The sequence below is a fragment of the Dipodomys merriami genome, unplaced genomic scaffold (assembly GCF_024711535.1).
Source record: "Dipodomys merriami isolate MVZ:Mamm:240054 unplaced genomic scaffold, mDipMer1.0.p SCAF_11, whole genome shotgun sequence".
Lineage (NCBI taxonomy): Eukaryota > Metazoa > Chordata > Mammalia > Rodentia > Heteromyidae > Dipodomys > Dipodomys merriami.
In genome coordinates, this window is record NW_027202382.1 from 33,424,847 (window position 1) to 33,431,676 (window position 6,830).

General features: G+C 33.5%; 1 non-coding gene across 1 annotated transcript; it reads right to left on the reverse strand.

Annotated features, from left to right (window-relative positions):
• Positions 1–650: 650 nt before the first annotated feature.
• Positions 651–779, reverse strand: LOC138822372 (small nucleolar RNA SNORA40). Its single transcript, XR_011370411.1, has one exon. It is a non-coding gene; the product is annotated as a small nucleolar RNA SNORA40 (small nucleolar RNA).
• Between the last annotated feature and the right edge of the window lie 6,051 nt (positions 780–6,830).

Below are 6,830 nucleotides of genomic sequence, written 5' to 3' on the forward strand. Positions count from 1 at the left end.
TTGTTTGCTTTATTTGTATTTGCTTTTAAAGTTTAACTTCATTTTGTTTTTACCTAATTCATAAAACCAAAGATATACATATAAATTAAATTTCATATGATTTTGATACAATATATGTTTAAACAATTTAATCATATCTATCTTCTCATGTATTTGCCATTTTTATGGTGAATATTCACAGATCTTTCTACTAACGTTTAAAATATATGGTTGGTCCCTTTTCACCAATTCTAATTACCACACTATGCTATAAATAGTATTTCAGAACTTCCTCACCTAGCTTTTGTTTAAAATAATTTTAAAAAGTTGCACTTATATAAACCTGTCAAATGGTTAATTATTAATCAGGCTTTTATTTCCATCTAGGAACCACTATTTTTAAAATGTTGTGCAGGTTTGATATTTAAAACACATTTGGGTACAATCCAGTTGAACCCCAAACTATAACATTTCATTTTTATGTAACTTTTTCTTGTTCTGGTGTGAGTCTTCACTTTTCCATTCAGAATACCATCTTCCTCAATGGAGCAATCAAAAGTGTCTTTTTCATTTTTTGTTCATTCCTTTTCTATTTTTTCCTTTTAAACAATCCAACTTACTGTTTGAGCCAATCTCAATGCACACCCATCACTTTAAACTATTATGGGGTTCATACTCTTTCTTACAGGTACTTAAATTCATATTGGACAATTAGTTCTGGGTTGCAAAAGATGATTTATTTTTTGCACCTATCAGCAAGTCTCTATTACAAATTAAACAATGACACACACACAGACACACAGACACGCAGACCTCACTCATTTTGTAACCACAAAGACCCATGAAGGGTGCCAAAGGCTGTTCCGAGTAATCATATCAAAGCTCATTGAAATAAAACTCCTAATCCTTTACTTGTAGGATAGGGTACCATTTTCATTTAATATGTTAACTTTCTATGTGATGTCCTATTAAAGTGTCTAATGTTTGGAAATTGGGAAACTGGTGAAACAGAAAATTCAATGGCTCCTCCTCTACCGCTGTTTAAGAGTCTCCCTAAAAAAGATAAAAATCTAACAGCAAAATTTCAGAGCACCATTTCAGCAGCCACTTATTGAGTATCATGTACTTGGATATAGGAAGGAGAATTATGAGACAGATCAAAGTTCAAGTGGCAGTGGTAGAATTTCTGTATTAAAACAATGTCTAATATTTACATGGAGCTTACTGTGGGTCAAACAGCATTGTAAGACCTAATATATATTTACTCATATAACCATATGAGTCACAGAGAAGATATTATTAATATTTCCTAAACTACAAAAAAGAATATAAATCAAGAAAGGCTAAAGGTTTTGTCTAAAGATGAATGGCTAATGTACTGCAGATATGATGGTTTCGAATCTTACTGAAGGTACATATATTTCCAGTCACTGTGCTTTCCTGGGAATAGGTAATTTGTCCTCACCAAGTAGCAATATAAATCCTTACTTGCTGCTGGGTTGCACATCTCATTCACTTTTACATGCATTCATCTGCTAATTGTTCACAAAATAGTGAGGAAATGGTACAAAACCACTTAGATTTTTCTTTCTTCCCTCCTTGATGATTTAAAAAAAATGTATAAAAAGTAATTTGATTTCAACAAGGCTCATTTTTCTCCTACAGATAGAATTCCCTAGGAGAGATACAAAGCATTAGGTAGTCTAATCACTACATACTCACATCTTCTATGGATTTATTTACTGACAAAGAAATGAGAGTCAAGCCTTATGAAACTAAAATATTTAGTGTAACCCAAGGCTAATCCCTAAGAGTTTTCTATTCACTGTTCTCACAGCCCCATCTAGTCCTGTAGGTCACCTTGGAATTCATACAGACTCAATGAAAACAAATATAACCCTTTCTGTTTCTTGGATAAAAGAGTCATTATTTGTATTGCTAAAGCAGTATTTGGAGAATAGATACCTCAAAATGTGGTTACTCAAACACCCCTTGTTCTTAAAGTCACATAAGAGTAGTTTATGTCCTCAGAGAAATCAATTAATTTCCCTTTTTCAATATGGGTATCCTTCTGGCTTGTGTAGCAAGTGCAATCTCATTTTATTATTATATTAAACCAATAATAACATTCCAAGCATTCTCTTGGCAGGGAGCAATAAAAAGAGGCAGCATCCTGTGTTAGATAAAATCTGTCATTATATACGACCAAAATGCCACAGATTTTGCGATGGTGAAATGTATTTGTGCATTTTACACATGTGATGTGAATCACTTTAAAAGCCATCATCACAACACAATGGATGCTAATAAATTTTCAATCTGTTAGGCTTTGTTTTGTGGAAAATGAATTTGATTTGCGATACAAATGTTGCATGGGTTACTGTGTTTAGCCATGGAGATTATGGGAGGTCTGTTATTCTAACCTCTAGGGGGTTTTTAACTCTCTGATAAGGTTTACAGAGAATCTACTTATTCATGTTCTTCACTGCAATAGATCCATTCACCTGCATGAAACTCTCTTAGGACTCTCCAGGTTTATGATGTTAAGAAGTATTTAACAAAAATCTCAATATTCCATTAGACAAAATTTATAAATGTACCATTTGGAAAAAAGAAAAGAGAGAGAAGCAGAAAAAAAAGAAAGGAAGAAAGAAGGAAGGAAGGAAAGAAAGAAAGAAAGAAAGAAAGAGAGAGAGAGAGAGAGAGAGAGAGAGAAAGAGAGAAAGAGAGAAAGAGAGAAAGAAAAAGAAAGAAAGAAAAAATAGCAAGGCCTGGGAAAAATTACATTATGTGAAGTAAGTCAGGCCCAGAGAAATACAGGATCCAAATTTTCCTCTATATCTTGAAGCTAGATTATAAACACTTAAGTAAATAAGTTGATTGATAGGTATGTAATACTTGAAATATTGCAAAGTTGAGAGAGAATTCAAATAATGTAGTTCCTTAGAAAGGCAAAGTTAAAGTTCAACAATAACAACAACAACAAAATACCACTTAAAGTAATGGAGTAGAGTTAAAGGGAAAGAGTAGGAAAATGAAAAGGAGAACATGGAGAGAACTACCATTTAAAAACAATGCAAATTTAAAAAAAATACATTCTAAAATAAACAAGTCTCAGTCTTCTGTAGGATTATAGAACCAATAAGGTATTAGTATTAGTCCTGAGCTATGTTCCCATCTTTCCATTGCTTCATTTTCAAAAGTGTACTTTCAGCTAATCCTACTTGGTTCCTGTAAATAAGGAAGACATTTTCCCAAAAGGGAATGTTTTGAGGCAAGTGGAAATAGAGATGACTATTGTCCAGAAAGAGGAGTCAGCTTACATAAAACATGAAAGGGCTTGTTATTGGATGTGGAATTTAGAGGCGTGAGGACAATGGATAGAATTATTTGGTTGTTGGCACTATAATTGATCAGTCTTGAAGCAACAATGGCCAAATGGATCTGATTCTTAGTGAACAAACCAGTCTAAGAAGAATCATGAGAAGAGAAAGAGAAGTTGGTCAAAAAGTAAAAGCGCCTGAGAAGAGTAAGAGTAAAATACGAGTTAATCCTTGAAAAATGGAGAGACAGGTTCCTCAGTTCCAAAAATTTCTATTTATAGAAAAATATTCTTTGATTTCCCTCAGCAATATTTTGTAGATTTGGGCTAGTTCTTAGATGATCATTATAAAAAAAGAATCATTGCTAATTTCTTAAATGACACTAGAAATAGAATTGTTTTATTTTTGTTTGGAAAGTTTTTTCTGATAGGTAAAATAAAATGGATATTTCAATTGTTCTTTTATGTTTAAACCTTGATAAATCTATATGTTAATTTGAATGTTTGTTTTTTTCAGCCTTGGGACTTTCTATGTAAACAAACTATGTCATCTGTCAGTGCTCATTTAATATGATGCAGAATGATCGATCTTCTTGTACCCTCAGTGGGAATGTATCCCAGGCAAGAAGGATGTGAAGTGGAATGGAAGAAAGTGATAAAAAAAAAATGGTACCTAGCTTTACTGGATGTAGATTCAAAAGTTCAGACTTTTACTCATTCATTTAATTCTGTGTGGGATAACAAAGGCAAATGTCCAGAATTAGATGGACATCAATTCAGTTATCTTTTCTCTTTTCTTAAAAAGAATCAAACAGCTTCTTTTTCTGTTAAAATTTAATAAAAGACAATCACAGTGTCTTCTATAGTTCTCCTGAATTTTCAGTTTTTCCTAATCTTCCTTCTTAAAGAAGAATTTTTAGCCATAGAGTCTTGGACAAAGATTTATTTCCAACTGCATTGTTTGTTCTTACTCTGGCAGCAACAAAAGCTAATTTAATAAGCATCTGGTAGCTGTGGAATTTAAAATAAAAGAAAAACTCAAACAAGTTTAGTCAGTCAGTTACCTGGTTGGTTCTACTGTTCTCATGTAGTGCCAACACTGGTACAGCCAAATTCATCCAGTGACTTCTTCCTTCACTTAACTGTTCCAATAATTCATTGTTAAAATTATTTCTGTGTTTATCCAATTCAGCAATGGTTCTCACCAGGAAAACTCGCAAGAGGCTGAAATATAAGGAGAATAACAATGTGCTAATTTGCACTGAGAAATATAAATCTAACATAGATTGAGTTTCTTGTCAGCCTGGAAAGTACATTTTCTCCCAATAGACCAGATAAGTGGAAAGATAAATTAGCAGAGAGTAGACTTGATCGGCATGAGATTGAGACAAGACAGATGAGTTTATATGACGTAAATGTCTAATTGCTTCAATTTAATACACCTGGATGTGTCCATCTCGACAACTGCATACCTCAAAAACCACACGGGTGATATTTTTAGGCTTATGATGGTCTTTTCCTGAGCAGGACAAGTGTAATGATGCATTCATACTTCTTCCATTGTAGAACAAATCTGACCTATTTTTACACATCCTTTTCCTAGCTAGATCTTTTCTTACCATTCCTTAGGTTACTGAACTAATTAAGAACAATGCTATATTTTAATATTCCTTTGCATTTTCCTTCTTATAACTATCCTGAGTTGGGTTTGGCGTTTGGTGGCTCACATTTTGGCAAATGATTTCATCTACATTTATTTCATTGCCATTGGAGTATTCTGCTTTATGTTCAAATGCATGCAAGACACATTGCTTAGAATGACTTGTAAAAGATCTGGAGAGGTCAGTGTTATCACTCCATTCTTTTTAAAATTTTTTCCACACATGAAACTTGGAGCACTGAATTTAGGTAAATTCTTCACTGTCAGTGGACAAATGTCAATTGACTATTTATGAAGTGGTAGGTGTGGTGAGAAATAAGATAATAATAAACTGCCTATACATTTTACAGGAATACACTGATGATTAAATTTAAATGTCTGATACATTTAACAAACTCTTCATACTGTGCAAATACTAAGAAGCTTGGTTAACTTGAAGCTGATGAATAAATGAATAAGTGAATGAATGGATGAGTATGCACGGTTTTCTTCATCCAGCTCTATATGTTAAAGACATGACAGGGATTTTTGTTCTAATTGAGATTCATTCTATTTAATGAGTGAATCACCAAATAAATGAAGGAATGAATATGAATGATTTTCAGCATCTATTTATTTTTGAATAATTTTATTATTTTTAAGTAGTTGTACAAAGGAATTGCCATTCACCAAAGTAGTTTATAAATGTAGCACATCTTCATTTCTGTCAGCCTTTTCAACATTCTTACCTACCCCTCCTTCCCTTGCTTATCTTAATGTTTGGTAATATATTTAATTTTTTTGACTTTTAACAAAGTAGTTAGGTGTACAATGCATCTTGATCTGTGTCATCATTTCAAAATCTTTTTCTTCTTTTTTTTTATTGTGAAAATACCATACAGAGGGGTTACAATGACATGGGCAAGGTAATGAGTACATTTCTTATCAAGCATTGTTGCCTCCTCCTTTGTTTCTCCTTCCCATCCCTTCCCATCTTCCCCCCTCCCCCAGCTCGTTTGTAAAGTTCGTTTTTTGACGTAATATCTTGTACATCTCATTGTTGCAATGTGTCCATCTGTATCCCTATTTAAATCTTTACCCACCTCTCCGTTTATACTCAATTCTGTGGTATGTACAATGAAACCTTGCCTGTATTCCTCCCTTTTTCCCTGTTTCATTCTTCTATGTCTCACTCCTTGGCCTCAGTGTACTCTCTTGAGAGTATCCATTGCCTAGTACTTATTTTGTTATTTTCTTTAAAAAAGGGAAAGCAAAGTTCAATAAGTATATTCAAACTTTACTGAGATTTCAGATACCTAGAGTCGCAATGTTTGCAACTTTTAATGAATTGCACCAGTGTTTCTGGCATTGTGGGAAACACATAAGAGACATGACCCAGGCTGACATACTCTCCATCAGAGTGGAATAAAGGCCATCAGGATAACAGAGGAAGGAGGCGAATAACTTGTTCCAAGAGGAAACAGCTGGAGCTGGTTTCTGAATGCTAAACAGTTTTGAATTTCTCTTTGATGCAAGGAAACCAAAATCTTCACAAACGTAAACGTTGAGAACATTCTGAACATTCACAAGACCCCTAAATGGAGGTGGGAATCTCCTGCAGAGAGGTTTCCTTGGGTCATTTTCTTAACTTTTCTCTTCTTCATTTCCTCAGAGATGTAAAAGAAACAGCCTTTGTCTGATATTTTTCTTTTCTGATCCTGGCACAAATGTTAGATGGGCAAAAGGTCTTGCAATATACAATGGGAAAATATAAGATAAACCAACTTGTAAGATGTTTCAACTTAAGATAATATCAATAGCCTCCATTTATTTGGTCTCAGATATGCACTGAATAAAATGATAAGCACATAATATAGTGTCTTACTTAAT